Source organism: Microtus pennsylvanicus, chromosome 2 (assembly GCF_037038515.1).
Source record: "Microtus pennsylvanicus isolate mMicPen1 chromosome 2, mMicPen1.hap1, whole genome shotgun sequence".
Classification (NCBI taxonomy): domain Eukaryota; kingdom Metazoa; phylum Chordata; class Mammalia; order Rodentia; family Cricetidae; genus Microtus; species Microtus pennsylvanicus.
In genome coordinates, this window is record NC_134580.1 from 91,663,640 (window position 1) to 91,683,511 (window position 19,872).

Below are 19,872 nucleotides of genomic sequence, written 5' to 3' on the forward strand. Positions count from 1 at the left end.
AGAAAGGAGCAGCACAGGACTCCTTCCTATATCCACCTCATCCTCTGAACAGAGAATTTGTGTCCCTTCCATTAACCATTCTTACCTCTGTGTTCACATGTTGATTGCCCAACTAATTTCCGAATTCAATCTTCTAGCTGCATGCTGGATACCTCAAGCTATATGTTATGTATCACTGGTTCTGCAATTTAAGACAGAATTTAAAACATCCCTTTCCATATCCAACAAAGCATTTTCCTCCTCCCAGTATCTCTGTACCCATTAGCATCCTTGGAGAACAATGACTGGAACAAGGCTGTAGCTCCCCTGCTATGTTGACACAGGAACCAGAAGAAATAACGTATTATTTAGGCATTTTGATAAGACTCACTGCATCCTCTTATTTCATTGCTCCTACTCTGGCTCCCATAATGGAATTTGGAGCAAAACTACCACCTCGAATATAGGTCACCTTCGAGTGGCAAACCAAGATCTTCTGAATTTGGAACATTTAAAATAAAAGCAAGATTCAGGAGCTAATGAGAGAAAAATAGCTTTGCTAAGGGATTTTGAGGACATTGTGATTTTTATCCAAAGGGCAGACTCTCTACCCCAATCCGCAAATTTCAAAGTTCTTTTATTTTAGAACATTAGTCTTTGGATATTAGCACCAACAATTATTAGGTTTGTAGGCTTGGGTTAAACGCATAACCTTTCCTTTCTTTGGTTTTCTTATTTGCAAGGGAAAGTGGAACTTTCAAAAATGTTAAGGTTGTAATTGGAGAACTGGAGAACATAAAGCCCTCAGAAGCATCTGGTGAGGAGCAGGTATCTAAGGATGTTGTCTGGTTTCTCCAAAAGCAGACCCAAGCAAAACATTTGCAAGATGATCCCAGACCTTTTGAAAGGACGGAAATGGAGAAAGTACCAGCTACAGGTGTGAGGAGCGGAACCTAATCTCTCTGGGACTAGAGACAAATATGCCTCTCAACGTCCCTCACAGGAAGACAAGGAAGTCGGGCTATTTTTAAAGTACTTCTGGTCAGTCCATGGGTGAAAGGTGCCCACAGAGGTGTTAATGCTCTAACACATTCAGGCTGTTCCAGCTGATTGAACAAGCCACTGGGCCATTGGAAACTGGACTGGAAAGGTACCCTATGATGGTATGGTCCTCAGAAACATGGTGTAAATAAATATGTCATGGTTTTCATTGTCATCCAAAGACAAGACATGAGAGCAGGAGCTTTGAAGGGAAGGAGTGGAGAAATGAACCCAGGAGGGGGCAATGAGCAGGACTGTGTATGGAGAGTTCAGTCCTCTCATCCCAGATGATGCCCTGAGTCTCCTGGACAAAATCCCAGGAATCTGGGAAATAATCTGTGGCAGAACACAGTTCATGGAATTAACTGTTTAGTAATTTGAAGAATAAGAAATCAATTTCTGCCTTGAAAAAAATGAAGCTTAGTTCTAAATTCCAGCTCATCGAGGGAGATACAGTGCAGTTAGCACTTGCAAGCTTGTTGAAACAGCGACATCACCACTGGGTAAGGCAGTCAAAATGGCCTCCACCACTGATGAAGATTAAGCACGGCCTTATAAGGTTATGTGTTTTCAGACAAGCAGAGATGATCAGGGAAGCAGCAATACATTGATGGAGCTCAAAAATGTCCAGGACTCATTCGTTGTTAAAGCTGAGAGTTTAGGGGCTGGGAGAGAGGCTTGATACATCAGTATCCTGGAATATGCAAAGTGCCTGACTCCAGAGTCCTTACCACAGAGTGGCTTCTCCAGAGCCAACCAAGGCTTTCAATCTCCCTACCCCATCCTCACTTCCCACACTGCACTTCACCTCTCACAGCATAACACCTATCAGCTACCCTGCAAGGTAGGCATTTTACCCGGTTTTACAGATGAGAGTGAAAGTTAGGGAACATGTACAAGGTTTCTCAGATAGCATGGGATTGGCATCCTGTCTGATTTCAAAGGGAAACCAAATCAGCACGGTTTGCTATCTCCAGTTGAAGCACATAGACAAAGGAATTCTTTGAAATTATTTGGAAACTAAGATAGTCAAATAATATCTTGAAAGTTGATACAAAGCACTTATATATTATAGGCAGTTTGGTCTTCCTCATTGCAACCCAGCTATGAAGACCATCCCTCTGGCTACCTCTAGCATAGTAGCTACTGCAAGATTATGGAAACAATTGAAAAAGCACAAGAAAGAATCGATTGAATCACACTTTGGTGACAGTCTCCTTGCCTTGGTCAACAGATGGTGCCTTTTTGTTTCTCTTGGATCTCTAAGGAGTGGAAAAATTCCTTGAGATCTAGGTTTAGCTCCATATTTACAAAACCAGGAATATTATTCAATTAGCACTTAACATTCCATCTGTTGCTTTTGGCATAATTTTTAAAAATCAAAAATACTTCTTACCTGAAGCTTTCTTTTACTAGAGCAGATGTGTTGGAGAAGCCTTCCCCCACCCCAGATGAGAATTCCAGGTTTCTCAAGTTTATGCCCTGCTGTCTTCCTCTACTTCAGGGTGAAGTGGTTCTTGATGATAGCCTCTTCAGATATTCCTGCCTGTTTGAACCATTAGCATTTGCCTCTTATTCTCATTCTCTATCTTCTTAGGGAACCACTGGCTAATACATGACTTTATTTCATTTTATTCACACTTGTTTTCCTGTCTCTGAGTCTTGTGAATTTCTGCCTCTTAATATAGGTTTGTTTAAAGGATGGTTAGCAGGAACATCTAATGTCTTAAGCCAAAGATTAATGGTGAAGTCCACAGGGAAAGTCAAGTACTTTGGGGGTTCTTGAAGCTCACTGCTCAGGTAGTTGTCATTGGACCAGGAGTTTTGTACATTTGCCAAGATAATCCATAGGCAGACATTAAACCATACAAGCTGCTAATACCAGAACTCCAAGAAGGTATGGATAAGAATCAACAACAATGAAAGTTTTGTTTGAAAATACCATAATGACATCAATATTGTATATGCTAATCCAAATGGTTTAAGAAAACCTAAAAAATATCCAAGTGTGTGAGAACACTGAGGTGCTCCTACAACACTTCAGGAAGTCTTCCAGGTTCCCCTTACAAAAGGGATATCTGTGCAAAGTATGCATTCCTCACAAACATCAATCAAAACAGCATAGCACAACATCATAAATGAAGAAACAGGTATGAGAATCATGGTACATTTCATTAAATCATTCATTAAAGACATATGAGAGTTGGAAAGATGCTTCATCAAACCTGGAGCTCTGAATTTAATCCCTGGAACCCACACAGTAGAAGGAGAGAGCCACGTCTAAAGATTGACTTATACATGTGTGTCATGCTTGTACATACACACATACACACATGCACACATATACACATGCATATATGCACACACTAAAATAAATAAATGTAAAAAGACACTTGAAAATGTGAAACAATTAGTCTCACTAGTGGGGGACTAATGTAGTCAAGTTTAAATAAAATGCCATATGGAATTAGTCTGTTACTATCACTTGAAAGTTGATTAATATTTTTAAATTATACTTATTGACTTCTAATATCATGAATATTATCAAGTACAGTTTACACCAAACATTTAAAGATCTAAGGGACCCTGGAGCAAAGATGGGTGACAAATCAACTCCAGATATCACTCTGCTCTTGCTGCAGGAGGAAGCAAAGTGTGTCCCTGGGGTTGGACAGGCAGGTATCAAGAGTGACCAGCTGGCTCTGGGGATTGGGAATCACTTAGGGTTGTCATAAAACCTTGAGCCTGATCTTTTTGTTAAACTCCAATTGAAAATCAAGGTCATCTTTCATATTCTTTCTTTCTCTTCTACAGAGTCCAAGCAGGGCCTTGAGCCTGTAGCACACAGTGTAACTGTGTGGATGTTGCTAGCCACTCATCTACAGCTGTACAAAGTATATTCAATTAGAACTTGACATGTAGCTGGAGCTGTTTCTGAGGCCAGTGCCTCTGTGCAAGCCTAGCAGGTGGGACATAGAACCAAAACCTGACCTGAGAAGTCCGGAGGTTTTCCTTGGCCCATGAGTTTGCAAAATTCATAGCGCATTTCCCTGTTATCACACCTGTTTTTACAACATAGACTCTTAAATGAAATGGACACTTGTGATTGGTGACATAGAGGCGAAATCACAGCACCTGGACACATGCCGTAGTTCAGTGCACTGTGTAAGCCTAGTCTAAAAGATCATTTCAAAGGCTAACTCAGAAATGGCCTGATGGCTTTGCCAGCTGTGAGAACGCGAGCAATTCTTATACTCTCCCAGTCTCGGTTTCTCTCTTCGTAAAGTGGAAATAATGATGATGATGATGATGATGATGATGATGATGATGATGATACCTACAAATCCTGTGATGAAAATCAAACAACAACAAAAATATGCCCAAACAAGATCAGCACAAGTGTGTGCCATAGTGAAAGGCCTGAAAACATGCCATTGCAGCTACTAGTGAATGCCTAACATTTATTTGTGTTGGAAAGAATAGGCGAACTGGGGAACGGGCTTCCTGTTCTTATTTCATAGTCAATATTTAATATGCTAAGCATTAGAGAGACCAATTACTGGTCACATTCCCTTTCGTGAATGAGAACAGATAAAACATAAAGCACTTTTCTTGATTCTGTTTTGTTCTCCTTCAACTGTTGAGGAAAAGAGAAATAATGGGGAAAAGAATCATTCATTTACTAAAGAAAACTCCCTGCCATGATGACCTTCTGTTGTGTGCATGAGTGGCTCTGCCCTTAAGCTCAGAACGTCCTGTTGATGTTTGGACTGGAGCCTTTATCCTTAGCGGGGAAAGGACACGGCATTGACCAACAGCAGGTTTGTTTGCTCAAGTTCCTGACATTGTTGGTGAAGTCTGTGGCAGAGCTGGCTCAGGCCTGCATCCCAAAAAACCCAGGCCTCAATGCCCACATATTTGCAGCATGACATATAATATAGCTCAGGAGTTTGGCACACAGACTGAAGAAGCCACCTGATTTGTGTCCCTGGAAAGATTGCATTCATGTGATATTATTAGAGATGAACTCCAAGTGAGAGGCACATCGCTGAGCCCGCAGGACCCAACTTCACGGGCTCCTCCACTCAGAAATCCCTGAATGCTGCTTTGTCACTGGTATTCGCCTGAGAAGTTGCCTTCAGTCACAAGGGGTCTGTGGCTTGCCCAGTAGCTAGGCTTTGGGAGGGCTGATTTAAGGAACCATTATCCTCGTTGGCAGAGCGTTGGGGCTGCTTCCATGTTTTCCTGCTGAAGGGATTAGAAGCAGCAAGCATTCATGGTGAACATGGGTCCTGGTATACATTGAGGTAAAGCCAAAGTAAGCAAGAAAGGGGCCATCATTTTATCTCACCAGTGACAATCAAACAGATTCCAACTTGGCACTGAGAGACAAGTCAACCCAATGGTTTGGAACAAAAGGTTAAAGAGAACAAAGCCAACTAAAATAAATGATTTCTGCTCTTCTTGTTGTTTAGAAAGAAGGCAGCAGCGGCATGTGATGTCAAAGAGAAGCTAACTGAAAAGCACACTGCGCAGCCAGAAGAGTAAAAGGCCAGAAAGGACATCACAGAGCCCTCCGCATAGGTAACAAGCTGTTTCCAAGAGTACCCAAAATAAACCAGGAGTGGGTTTCTGCATAGAGTTAGGAATTTGGGTTAGATCATGAGAACTCTGTGGCTATGGTAACAGTAGGGAAGGGACTGGGGAATTTATGGAATGAATGCATTCGGAGGGGTCCCTGTGTGTCTGCAGTGGCTCATGGAATCTTTCAATTTTAGGTAGGAAATTGGAAAGTGGTGACTCACACTATGTAATAGTCTCTCAGCCTTAATTCAAAGTTAATTTATGACCTCTAATAGCAATAGGCAACAGCTAGGATTAAACCAAATTAAAAATAACCAAGGCAAACAGTATCAAGCAGAGAAGAGTAATTATGTCCTCAATGAACAAACCAGAGCCAGAAGATTGTATGTGCTTGCACTTTGTATTTTTAACATCCTGTATGCATATTCTTGTTTGGAATATTTTTTTCTCCTGAAACATTTCAGGTTTACCCCCAGATTCTTGTGATTCTGGAAATCACACACCCTCATAATTACATTAGGCTGCCCTCTAGTGGCATGGTGTGACTCTAGTTTCTGATCAGTCATCTGAATTTGCTTTGATCTATCAGGTTTACCTCAAGGATTCTGACCGTTTTTACATGTGACAAATATAAACTCAAAATTTTCAGAATATGAACAAACAACACACAACTATAGTTCCTTTTCCATCCTTGCAAAGACTTTAGACAGTAGGGATCTGGAGAATATCAGCGGTAATTCGTTGTACTATTCTCTCTCTCTCTCTCTCTCTCTCTCTCTCTCTCTCTCTCTCTCTCTCTCTCAAAAAGCTATTAATAGGTGTTCTGTGTTGCTGACATTGATTGTGTATTCGATAGTGGGAAACAACACTCCAGTATGCAAAGAAACGACTCAATCAGGACATCTTCATAGACCCACTCCATATGGACTTAAACATAAAAAGGTCAATAACCATTGAAAATATCCAGGGAGCAAAAACAACCAAATAATTGTCTTTGAAAGATTGTCTAAGCAACAGAGATAGATTCTTATCCAGTACTGTCATTGTCTAGCTCTGTGTTTGTGGGTGTCATCGTGTATCCCACTACCCTAAGAAAATTTTTCTACTTTCCTTAAACTGTCTCCAGCATTACCAGTGACTCAGTGAATAAACACTCTCCAAGAGACTGCAGTCAACATAGACCAAAAAATACATGTTATAATTAGGAATAGCAAATGCACAAGACACCTTCTGCTGGTTATTTGAAAGGATTTGGGGGTGTGACATCAAATTGATAGGTTACAACCACAGTTTCCAGAAGACAACTTGGCATTCATTCTTAAACTTGGATTTAGGGAGGATGGGTGTTGGATGGACCTAGCTTTGCTTAGGAGCTTTCTGGATTTATATAACTGAAGGTGTGAATAAGGCAAAAGGGGTGGAATTAGTATCTGGGGAAGACAGCAGAGTAACTGTGAACTGAAGGGGTCAATGCCTACCCACCCCAAAAAAGAAAAGTTGCTTGTTTGAGCCCCGATAAGCATTTTGCATGCTGTTCCTGCTTTTGCTGTTGATAATTAATGGTGAAGTACATAATTTTTATTTAACACATTGCATTTAGGTAGTATAACTAAGGCCATATTATTTAGTTAATGTATTCTAACCCATGCCACAAAAGATTTTATGGCTCTGTAAAGATTTCTTACAAAGAATATGACATAGTAAAAAAATTAATCTCATGAATAAAAATGCATGTAAACCTTAAATGACTGCTATAAAACTCGCTAATACGAAAAGTGTCAAAGTTTTAATACAGGAATTTAAAACACAAAGTTTTAATGCAGAAATTTAAAACATTAAAATTTAAGGTCAAACAAAAAAGATTCTCAAAATATGCATTTCCTAATATATTTACGTTTCCAATGCCTTTAAAGGCATGTATAACCACTTCTTCTAATATTTCAGATAGGAGAATGAATAATTTCCATTTTATTAATCAGGAAAAAGTTGGAGGATTCCTCAAAACTCAGAGAATAATTCCCAGAATAGTAAGAGTCCATGTTTGTTTGATCCATCCATCTATCCATCCCCTCATTCTTCAGCTCATTTATGTACAGATACTTACTGAGGAGTCTGTATGGTGGATACATCCTTCTTATAAGGATGGCGAAGTTGAACTGGATACAAAGATCCCATATTCATTCACCAGGTTTGCAAGATGGCATGTTGAAGTGTAACTATGTGCACAGCTGTAGAGAATGGGCTGAAAGGAATGTTTTAGTAGTTTATAAAGCTGGAAATTGTAGAAGCTAAAGACAACTTAGAATGTAATTATTTCAACTTCTCGCACAACACACAAGTACCATAAAAAATGTCCGATACTCGGGGTTTTCAGAATATTCTTTATTTTATTGATTTGTGTTGTTATTTTTAATTGTGTGTGTGTGTGTGTGTGTGTGTGTGTGTGTGTGTGCATGTGAAAGCAAGTGCATGCACAAGAAACCAGAAGTGTCAATTCTCTAGCTGGAGTTATAGGTAATTGTGAGCTCCATAATGCCTGTGCTGGCAACCAAAGCTGTGTTCTCAGGAAGAGCACTCAGCACTCTGACCCTGTGAGACACCTAACCATCCCTTTCCTTGTATTATTAAACTATATTTATGAAGACAAAATACTTATTATACAAATACAGAAATTATATTAAAATGTAGAAATTAAATATATTTCTAGATAATAAAATGTATAGTGTATTGCACATTTATATACTACTGAACTGCCTGAAACCTGTGAAAACACCCCGGTTTGCATTTAAATAGTTCTTAGAGGAAATTTCTTCCAATATTCATCAAGAAAGGCTTCACTTGGAAAGTTTTGCTATTCTTTTTCATTGTGCTTGGCTTTTTGAGGTGTATTAATTTTTCTGGTTAATTTTTGTCAACCAGACACAAACTTATACACATGTAGGCAGAAGGAATTCTGTTGAGGTGTTTCCTCCACCAGATTATCCTGTGTGCATGTCTGTAGGGCCTTTTCTTGGTTAACGGTTGATGACTGATGTGGGACAGCCCAGACCACTGTGACTGGTGCCACCCCCAGGGCAGATGGTCCTCGGTAGTATAAGAAAGCAAGCCAAGTCTAGAAGCAGGGCTTCTCAAGGCTTCTGCTTCAATTCCTGCCTTTAGGTTCTTGCCTTGAGACCCTACCCTGCCTTCCCTCAATCATGGGGCCATGATGTTGACATGTAAACCAAATAAACCCTTTCCTCTCCACGTTGCTTTTGGATACAGAGTTTATCACAGCAACAGAGAGAAAACTAGGACACAGCTGTGCTATAGCTCAGGCCAATCTCAAATTTGCATTTCTCCTACCTCTACTTCCTATGAGTTGAGATTACAAGTATGTGATACCGTACTATTTAACACAGTATTTCAATTTTTTTCCATGATGGCCTTTCTGTTATTGAATCTATATACCCACAAATCACCTGTTTTCCAGGACAGGGCTGGGAATCCTGAATGCTAGTTTGCCTCCTTTGAAGAAATTCAATTTCTATTGTGCTTGGAGGTGACATCTTGATTGGTTTGTCTAGTCAGAATGTAATAAGGCATTTTGTTCATGGTATCTGTTGCCTTTCTGCTAATGAATTAAACAAAAGCATTGCTTTAATAGACACTCTGTCATGTTGACAGCTTGTCTTACACCTGATGTCAACTAAAGCCCAGAGCTTGCTACCCCAGTCCTCACCCAGGGCCAGTGGAAGACAAGGAGGGACAAGAGGGGACAGCAGAACAGTGGTAAAGAAAATGACTTTTACGTACGCTGGTTCTCAGGGTAGAAGCTGGGCTTGTAGATGGAGACATGACCAAGGCTGGCCCTCATTACAGGTTTGGGGACGCAGCAATGAAATAAAATGAGGGGTTGAAGGTGAATGTAGGCCCCCAAGGCAAGGACAAAATTGGAAATACTAAGTTATCAAGGAGAGTAAGTCAAGGTAAGAATCACCTCCCAAGAAAGTGTTATGGTTTCAACAATGAGCAGGCAACAGCATCAACTGTGGCCAGACAAAGGTAAAATGGTAAGCCTCCAAAAATTCAGAAGCAAGCCCATGAAAGACGAGGAAATTAGTAAAGAATCTTGTTTGTTTCAGCATTTTCAGACACTTAGCCAACATTTAGTGTGTCATGATCTGGCAAAGAATTATAGAGAAGGCAGGTAAAAGAGCAAACAAGGCCCAGCATCCCTGTCTCAGAGACCTCTTAGATGCCTTTGGGAATTGAAAGTAAGTCTTCTACTTCCTATATGTGATGTGTTTGGTACAACAAACAGGAACCCACCGGGCAACAGAAGAGAAGCAAAGAGCACAGTAAGGCTCTGAAGAGGCAATCATCTGAATCATGGAGGAAGAAGATGAAAGGAGGCAACAGGAAAAAAGAAAGATCTTCTAGATGGAAAAAGTCAACTCAAAGGCAGTCAGCACAGCATACAAAAGAACTGTTTACAGCTTGGTATTGCTGGACAGTCAAATAAATGAGATTTTCCCCTCTTTTCCATTGTTTGGTAAGTTAAGTTCTGAAGCTAAAGAAAGGTCTTTTTTTTTTTTTTTGGTCTTTCAAGACAGGGTTTCTCTGTAGCTTTGGAGCCTGTCCTGGAACTCCCTTTGTAGACCAGGCTGGCCTCGAACTCACAGAGATCCGCCTGCCTCTGCCTCCCGAGTGCTGGGATTACAGGTGTGCGCCACCACCACCTGGCCAATATGTATTGACTTCAGGACATGTTTATTTTCCAATTTCATTGTAGTCTTAGCTTAGAATATATAGTATTGGAAGACTATCTTTATGATTTCTCTGAGCTACAGATACTTTGATATTTGACATTCCTTCTTTAGCTTTCTTCTAGTCCTTGGTTTAAAAACAAAAGGACTCCAAGCTGAAAGCCCTTCGGTATCCTCTAGCCATCTCTGACAAGTTGACACTGATTGAACAACCTGCAGCCAGCCCATATGGTTGTTTAATTAACTAACACTTTGCAGTAATGAGAGGTAGTTTGGCTACTTATGGCCAGAAGTGGCAGGTTACGACGACTTGGAAAGGGTCCAGATATGAAAGCAATCCTGCTACATGGGAGAGCCAGAAGACAGATGATGATAACCCAGTCCAGATGCAGCCAGGATCTAGGAATTGCGGTTTCAGACAACAAAAACATAGTGACCTGGAATAGGCAGAAAATAAAGCTCATGTACTTTGTGTGTGGTGTGTGTATGTGTGTGTGTGTGTGTGTGTGTGTGTGTGTGTGTGTGTGTGTGTCTGTATTTCCTCTATAATGTGTGGACAACAAAGTTATAGGGAATATAAGGAAGGGATGGTGTTTAGGGAACCAAGGGGATATTCAGTATTATGAAAACAGTCCATATCTTGTAGAACCCCAGTGGTTAGTCAAACTCATGGCTAGTAGTCTCATTCTCAAGGAGAAATATATTAAGATCAAAGTATAGTCCTGGAGCTAAAAGACCAGGAAGTTAATAGAGATAAATACAAGGGATAGAAGATGATAAGAACTGAAGGCAGCCTCTGGAACTTGGACACCAAGCAGAGACTGGGTTTCAAGAACAGCAAAGCACACTAGAAATGGTGTGTGACTGTCTACAAGTAGGGCCTGGGCTGTATGATTTTACAGCTTCTTATCTGAAGCCAGAGTGATCATGAGCCTGCAAATGAGAGATGAGTAGTCTTGGTGGAAGAGATCTGCCTGGTAAACATGACAACCAGCTTACATCTCTATATTGAGTACACAGTGCACACTTGCTTTGCTCAATTGGAGATATTTTCTATTTCCCTTGTCCTTGAGTCTTACAGTATAACAAACAGCAATGATATTGGATTAATCTAGCTGCCTGACTATGGGAATCTGGCTACTAAAGATAAATACTTGTTTAAAGTATTTGTAGCTTTGTGTTTTACATCTAACTCTAATTTTGACAGTGATCAAACATGAACTTTAAACAAAGTCAACAAGTCTTCAGTAAAGGGAGAAGATGATTCCATGTAGGGAGAATAAGCACAAGTAATTTCAGGTTGCTATGCAAAGTGAATTTAAACATACATGACAACTGAAAGAAGCATGTGATCTGGAGTGTTAGCCATGAGGACACCATCGGGATAACTGGAGAACACCGAATAAGATCTATACATTAGAAAAATGTATTGTTGGCATAATTTTCAATTTTAATAATTACTATTATTACTAAGCAAGATAAAGTTCTTATCTGCAGATAATGTATACTGAAGCATTTAGGAATAAAAAACATGTCTAAAATTGTCTTATGGTACAGAAATAAAGGAGTGTATATGTGTGTATAATGAGAGACACAATGCACATATGTGTTTATATACATATAAGTATGATACAGATACTATACACATATGTGTGTGGTGCATGTTGGAAAGAATGAAAAGTGAAAATATATTAGTATTGAGCTTATTATGGAATTCATTTTACTCTCAAAATTCTTCAGAACATCTAAAATTATGTCAAAATAAAAGTTAAACAATAAAACACACAGTATCATAATAAAGGGTAGAATTATGAATGACTATGAAACTCCCAAGAGGCTAGTAAAATTATGTGTATAGGTGGCAATAAAGGGCATATTATGGAGAAAGCAAAGGACAGTTCACAGGTAAAGTCACAGGAGAGAAGATGCAGACCCTCGGGGATGCTGGGGTTTCCAGGTAAAGAGATTCTCAAGAATTGGGATCAATGTCACAGCTGGAACCATTGGCTTTCTGATCAGAGCAAAGAGTTACTGATGACATTTGAAAATATAAACTGTAATTTTAGGGAGGATGGGTGACAGAGTAATGTGGGCTAACACTAAAATCACTGAGCACTTAATAGGTAAGTTGAACAAGTTCTGCTGTTCAAGTATCCAATTAAATTTAATTGTGGCCCAGCTGTTAAAATTTTATTTGTGCAACCAGCCAGAAAGGAATTACATCAATCCCCAATTAACATGAAAAGCATGCCGAATGTAGGCAGGGCAGCCAGCCCGACTACTGAAGATGAATATTCTAAGGGTTATAGGTGCTTGGGGGGGGCTAAATTGGGGTGCCTGTTATTCTCCCAGGCGGAGAACTCTTACAGTCTAGTGTCCAGACAATGCAGTTTTCTTTTAAATCAGGGAATTCATGTGATGAGGATTTCCCCCATAAGAGGTCTCACTCAAAATAGACGTGTTTTATGCAACATGTGTTATATTCGTCATCATCATTATTATCAAGGTCTTTCAGACAGTTCCGTAGCTTGCCATGTAACCAGGACTGGCCTTGAACTCATTCCCCTGCCTATTCCTGAGCAGTGCTGGGATTGCAATTATGCATAGCCATGTGTAACTTACATAGACTTTTAACAAATGATTTTTCTCAATAGACTTATTCTCTTATTGACTGTATCAAAATGGATTGTTTGTTCTTAATTCTTGTTTCCTGTTCTTGCTCACCAAGTATCTATCCCCTTCTACTGACTACATGTGAGAAAAAAATGACAGTTACAAGTCCTGATTCCATTTTCTCTCTAGCACTTGTATCCCATCAGAGGAACCATACATTATGGCTACAGGACTTCTCCTTTAGCTTTAGTAGCTTTTCCTTTAGTCTATGAAGCTCTAAAATTAAATTAAAGCCAAGTCTACATATTTCAGACAAGCTAAGAAGAGTCATGTCCAACTTGACAGATAAACCACTAAAGAACAAATGTTCAATCACTGAGTTTGGGGGTTGTTTACTTTATGGTGTTCTCTCTGTGATTCTCTCTCTCTCTCATACACACACACACACACACACACACACACACACACACACACAAGATTAATGACTAGTAATCTCTTGTCTGTTTGATTTATATCTGATTTGGATATTTGTTCTTGAAACTAAGTTCTGTCTTTTCTTGCTTCTGTGGCCTGCTCTATAATCCTGCCTCAATGAGGGGATGGATGAAACAGTCATAGCTGACTTCCCAGGGGAGGCCTTTACCTCTCTGAGGAGCAGATGAGAGGTAGGGGAAGGGGAGGGGAAGGAGGGGAGAGCAGGAGGAGAGGAGAGGGGGAAAAACTGGGATTGGTATATAAAAAATTAATAATAATGTAAGTAAATAAATAATCATGTTAAAAATTAATAGTAAATTTATAAAAAAACAGTCACAGTACTTTAGTAAGGAACAAAAGAGCTCTCAAGTTGGTGGCATTTAAATGTTGGTGTTAAGTTTAAATTCTGGTTAATAGGAATCCATCACCATTGATATAATAGGCTAATCAAACCAAATCAATAAACCCAGGTTTATTCTGAGCACAGCATTCCTGGGTGGCCCCAGGAGAAGTTGAGGAGACCATGAGGAGAAACCATGAGGTTGGGGACTTTTAATATCTTCAGGGATTGAGTCATCCATGGGTGGGTTTCCTTGAGGGCAGAGAAATGCCCCCTTGAGGGTGGAGCCATCTATGGGGGACTTTTTTTCAGGGGCAGAGACTTGGGCTGAAACCCCACCCAAACATCCCAGACTCTTTAGATACATGGATGTCGCTTCATGGTTGGCTGCTTCCTGTGGACAGGGGACAATGTGGGGGAGGGGAGAGTTGGGAGCTGGTGGGCTCACACTCAGTGAGAGGTGTGGCTGGAGGGGCATCCGGTTAACTGCCATCCTGGATACCTCAGGCATCTGTTCATTGAGAGAGCTGAGAAGGCAGGTTGTTGAGCCTGAAGGGGTGGTACCAATGGTGAAGCCCCAGGAGTTGGTGCCGGTTCTGGTTTTTTTTCTGGATAGCTCTCTGTAGGTTGGTCTTGGCACAGGCAAAAGGACCAAACCTGCAAAACACGTTCAAAAATTGGTGGGGTCAAAATAGGCTCTGGAGACTGTTAGTTTTTATCAGAACAATTTTTTTTAATACAGCAGAACTTCTCCCACGAATTTGCAGATATCTATAAGACAGCTAAAACAGATTTACATATGGCTTTAGGATAAAAGGCATGAACATTTTAGAAGACAATGAAAGGAAATTAAAACCTCTGAACCTCTGAAGACACATCTGAAACCTATTAATTCCACAATGCCTGTGAAAGTGGTACACCTGTCTGTACTTTCAGCAGGAGACTTAACTAATGTGGTAATGAGCTACCAGTATGTTAAGTCATCAAATGCCTTCAGACAGATCTAAGAGGGATAAGTAACTGAGCAGAAGTGAGACAGCTTTTCCAGCTACCCAGGCAATCCCAAGTCTCTCCATGGTCTTTGGCAAACATCAGTCTTAGAAGCAGTACTTGCCTTTAGCTGCTAATTCCAGGAGGCCTGACAGATTTTCCTGCGGCCGTAGTGTTCAGTCTACCTGTCTTGGCAGGATGAAACAATCGATCCTCTGGAGTAGTGCCATCCCTTCCAGGCAGGGTCCAGGAAGCTGATGAGATAAAAGGCAGTTTTTCACTGTGTGGATGGCTTTGCCATATCCAAAGGCAAGCCTCCAGGAGGAAGTTGTGAAGCCATGCATCTTCTTGAAGAAGCGATAGGAGGCTGCAGGAACTGGCATGTCTCTCTTTTGCAAGGAGCTCTTTTGTTAAATGCCATATTCTCAGATGTGTAAAGGCACTTGAGAATCAGTGTACCATTATCTGTTAAGTATATCTAAATTTGCAAATATAGTAACCCAATCAGTTACAGGCAAGAATCATATGACCTCTGTCTCTGACCATAGCTGAAATGGTGCCTGTCCATGTGTTATAAGGTACTGGCAGACCATGTGATGTTTTAAGAGCAGTTGTAATCTGGAAATATAAGTTTTAAGATTTTAAAACAACCACACATACACATACAGGCATAAACAAGCATACCGTGGGCACATTATTTGTACATTTTTATCCATACATAAGGAATAGAAAGACTTTTAACAGAAACAAAACTTCAACAAAAACTTTTCCAGGGAATCCATAAGAATGCAAGGCATTTTGGGGCATTAAAGTAGCTCTTACCAAATTTGGGCAGCCACTGCCCAGAGCATGGAGAAGGCACTGCAGGAAATCACAAAGAGTAGCCGAGGGGGGAGGAGTCATGTGGAGGCCCTTTGCAGCTTAAGCTGTGTAGGTCTCCCAGGTTGTTGGGGAATGGGGGCTAGGAGCCATGTGCTGGGCATGAATCCCAGTGTGGCTGGGATGCACAGGCAAAGTTAGAGTGGACATTTAAGAAAGAAAATTGGGAAAACTGGAAGAATTTAGATGGAAGCATGAAATACAGACAGGCAGAGAAGCAAGGAGATCGCTTGCAGGCAAAAGCTGGGAGCAGAGAGAAAGGCTAGGGACAGTAGGAGGAGAGGGAGCAGGGATGCAAGGCTCATAAACCTGGCCAGGGTAGCTCAGCCCCAGCTTGGATAAATTTTATAGGGTGTTTGGGGAGCAAACTTGAACCCGAAAGTATCCATTCACAAGCTATTAGCCGGAGACCGAAGACTAAGACAGAGCATCCTCCAAAATAACCTGGGGTCAAAACAGCAGGAGGTTTGGGGTCCCCCTGTGCAGGACATCTCCCAAACAAGGGCCCCAAAAGGTAGAGACTGTCTCTACCCCAGAACAGAGCAGCCCACATGGTACCACAGAGTCTTGGCAGGCCCACTGGAAGGCGAAAGGGATCCTGGAACCCTTTAGAGGCCGTGGCTTAAAATTGGATAACTCATGGAGCAAGTCTGTCTGACTGCAAATGAAGAGTGATTTTCCATGGCCACATGGTAGTGGGAAAATTCAACTATACTCAGGTTCAGCACCAAATGTTAAGTCTAAATTCTGGGTAATGGAAATCTGCCACCACTAATGTAATAGGTCAATCAAACTGAATCAATAAATCCAGGTTTCTTCTGAGCACAGCATTCCTGGGTGGCCTCAGGGAAAGTTGAGGAAACCATGAGGGGAAACCATGAACTGGGAGCTTTTCATACTTTTGGGGGTGGAGCCAGCGATGCCGACTTTCTCAGGGGCAGAGGTTTGGGCTGGAGCTCCAACCTGAGCATCCCAGATAAATAGATGGCAGGGGCTGGAGTGAAGCTTTCACCCAAACAGTTGGTACTAGGCTGAGCTTAAATGAAAACTAGCAGATATTAGAATTGAAGTGGTGTTTAGCTGCACATCTGCTAAATAACAAACACTGTATGTTTTATTTTGGTGTTTAAGTGGGTGGGTCCAGAGGCAGCCCAGAGTACGTGTGTGAAACCAAAAGTAGCTTGCCTGCAGCTTGGTTTAATGAAGTGATAGAAACCAGTTATGATCAACTTTCATAGGCATGTGCTATTCTTTTTATTCTAGTACCTCTCTCCCTCTGCCTCTCTCTGCCTCTCTCTGTCTCTCTGTCTCTGTCTCTGTCTCTCTCTCTCTCTCTCTGTCACACACACACACACACACATGCACACACCTTCAAACATTGTGGCTTCTAAAGACAACTCCTCTTATCCTCATTTTCATCCTCTAGAAAGTCTCTCTTAAGTGCAGTCTCTCTTAATTTGGGCGTTAAGCACTCCTTAGTTTCTGGTACTGACACTGGGCCCTCTTCTATCCGGCTTACCACTCCTATTGCGTTTTCCTAGTAAGATGACTTTTTACCATATCAGTCTGATGCATCACTGGTCCCTTTATGCCTGACCATTTACCAATGGCTAGTATTCATTTGTTAGAGGGATTATGCTTCCACCCAAGTGGCTAGCTACATTGAGAAAGCTGCATTGAAACAATGATAGTAATATGAAAATATTCTGTCAAAAAGAACACTGCACTACATTACACCAGGTGGCTGGCAGTTTTTGATAATGAAATCTGAGTTTTAGGACAAATTCCAGAATGCTACAATGCTTAGTTTCTTTCTCATTCATGACACTGGGCCCAGGAAGAGTCTTCGTACCAACGGCGGAGCTTCTTTCTTGTGTGTTGAGGAAACAGAATGGTTCTGAGCTAGAAAAGGGAAGATAATTGCATAGTATCTGTCAGAAAGAGGCTGTGTGTGAACAGAATTTACAGTAAGCCTAGAGAGATTAGGAGAGGATTAATATATTGGTACAAAAATGCTCCCTCAAAGACAGATGTATGAAGAAGAATTTTCTTTCAGATTCCTATCAATGAGAACTTTGAGGGATCTATCCAAATTATACTGTTAAGTCGGCGAGAGGTCTCACCTATGGCTCCTATGGCAATACACTATGAAAAAAAAGTCTTTCCCATTCCAAGAGACTGAAATTTTTGCTAGGCCTGACAGCCAGAGTTAATAATATACCTTGGGGTCCCTTAAGTCTGCTATCCTGCTGCATACTCAGCCTGATTGCCCAACCCACCTTTAAGAAAACAATTTAACATCCAATTTTGCTTGCCTTAGATTTTCCATGTAATCCATTTTTATAATCTAGGCTAATGCATAATTATAATCCTAAAATATGTACCCTTCTATGGCCCTGGTACATGAGTAACACTTCTATTTTTATGTGTGTTATGGTAATCATTTGATGAAAGAGGAAAATATAGTTTGAAAACAATCTTATAAAATGAATACCTATGAATGTTGGAAACAACACAAGAACACTGTTTGACAAACAATGATGTTTACAGTCCTGTTTGCTATCTGTTGGGGTCAGTCAGAGACAGTAACATCATCCCTTCTAAAACTCTGTCAAAAACTTCTGTAAATTACCCGCCATTCCTTCCCCATTGATATATATATATATTTTGCTGTTCCATATTGGAGAGAGGAAATCCCTTTGTTAGGGACACTCACACACAGAGGGGCAGACAGATTCATATGAAAGCACTCATGTAGGCAAAGATTTAACAAATATAGCAGACATGAATAACTAAGATACAGGGATAGCTAAGTAGAGAATTCAAATCTTGGGTCACTCTTGAAATGACACCAAGGGCAAGTGCTTTGGTTCCTCTCCCTAATGTGGCACTGATGTATTATTGGGGACTCTGAGTTTAGTATTAATGTGCTCACACTCGAGCCTAATGTGAGGAATTTTTAGTGTCTTAAATCTATGCTGTTTCAAGTTTTATAAAAGATCAAAACATTTGAGGAGACAAGTCAGATCTACTTGTTATATGGGAAAATAGGAGCCTCCAGGTGATCTGGACTCTAGTCCAACATTGGCTTTTAATTAATTTCTGTCTTCATTTAACAGAGTTATAAAAATTTCATGGCTCATATTTTTTCATCTGCAAACAACAAAGGGAGTATCTAGTAATACTTCCATTGTGATGATTAAGGACAGTGAAGAGTTATCAAGGAAAAAGTTTATATTATAGAGAAATAATCACATAAGGGAATGTCTGTTTCTGTGTTTTAAATCATAAAAGTGATTTACAGAATGGTTTGTGTTTTATTAGTCATTGTGTACAAACACACGCATGTGTGTGTATTGTAGGAAACTTCTGTGCATATTTGTAGTGGTGGCATTAAACATTCTGCTATTTTATTCTTGGAGAGGCTTTACAATTTACAATCTTTTAGTAAAATACCAACTTTACATTTCTAAGAGTAAAAATATGTTTTAGCATCACTTGCACTTCATCATAAGTTAGTATATGTATAATTGTGGCTCAGCCTCCTGAAAAATGTGAGGACAATCATGTCTCTTTCATGTAATAATATTGTATTTGCACAGATCCTATGTATACCCATTGTCTATATAAATCATCTCTAGATTATCGATAATACTATTTCTACATGAATGCTGTGCAAAATAGTTTATTGTTCAGAGAATAATGACAAGGAAAACCTATACATATTTAGTATAGATGTGTGTTGCTGGGAGAGAAAAATAATTTTTTTATTCTTTGAAAATTTCAGACACGTATATAATAAAATTTACCTCCATTATAATGGAGGTAATAAAATTCCCCTCCATTATCCTGTCTCATCCCCCTCCCTCTCCCACTGAACAACTTCTTCCTAACTTGTCCTCCACCCATACTTTTGTGTCTTATTTTTAGTGATGCCCTGATGCATACATCAGCAGGACTGAATATTACTGACTGGAGTATTACTTACTGGTCAGTGTCCACACTAATGAAGAAAATAATACTCCCTCTTCCAGACATCACTAATTGCCCATAGTCCCCAAGGGAAGGGTGGGGCCTCATGAGCTTCCATCTCCCATCCATGGTAGGATGCTGGTTCTATCTTGTGTGGGTCTTGTGCAGGTAACTGGTTGCTGTGAGTTGATGAATGCAACAGTCATGTCATGTGCAGAAGGCATCCTTGGCATGAACTCCTCCCATGCTCTG

General features: G+C 40.4%; 1 protein-coding gene across 1 annotated transcript in view; it reads left to right on the top strand.

Annotated features, from left to right (window-relative positions):
• LOC142843775 (transmembrane and coiled-coil domain-containing protein 5B-like) overlaps positions 1-19,872 on the top strand; it is a 63,549-nt gene that overhangs the window by 9,545 nt on the left and 34,132 nt on the right. The window contains exon 2 of the mRNA XM_075961723.1: positions 5,496-5,604. The gene's annotated coding sequence lies outside the window, so the exon portion shown is untranslated. The remainder of the gene's footprint in view (positions 1-5,495; positions 5,605-19,872) is intronic.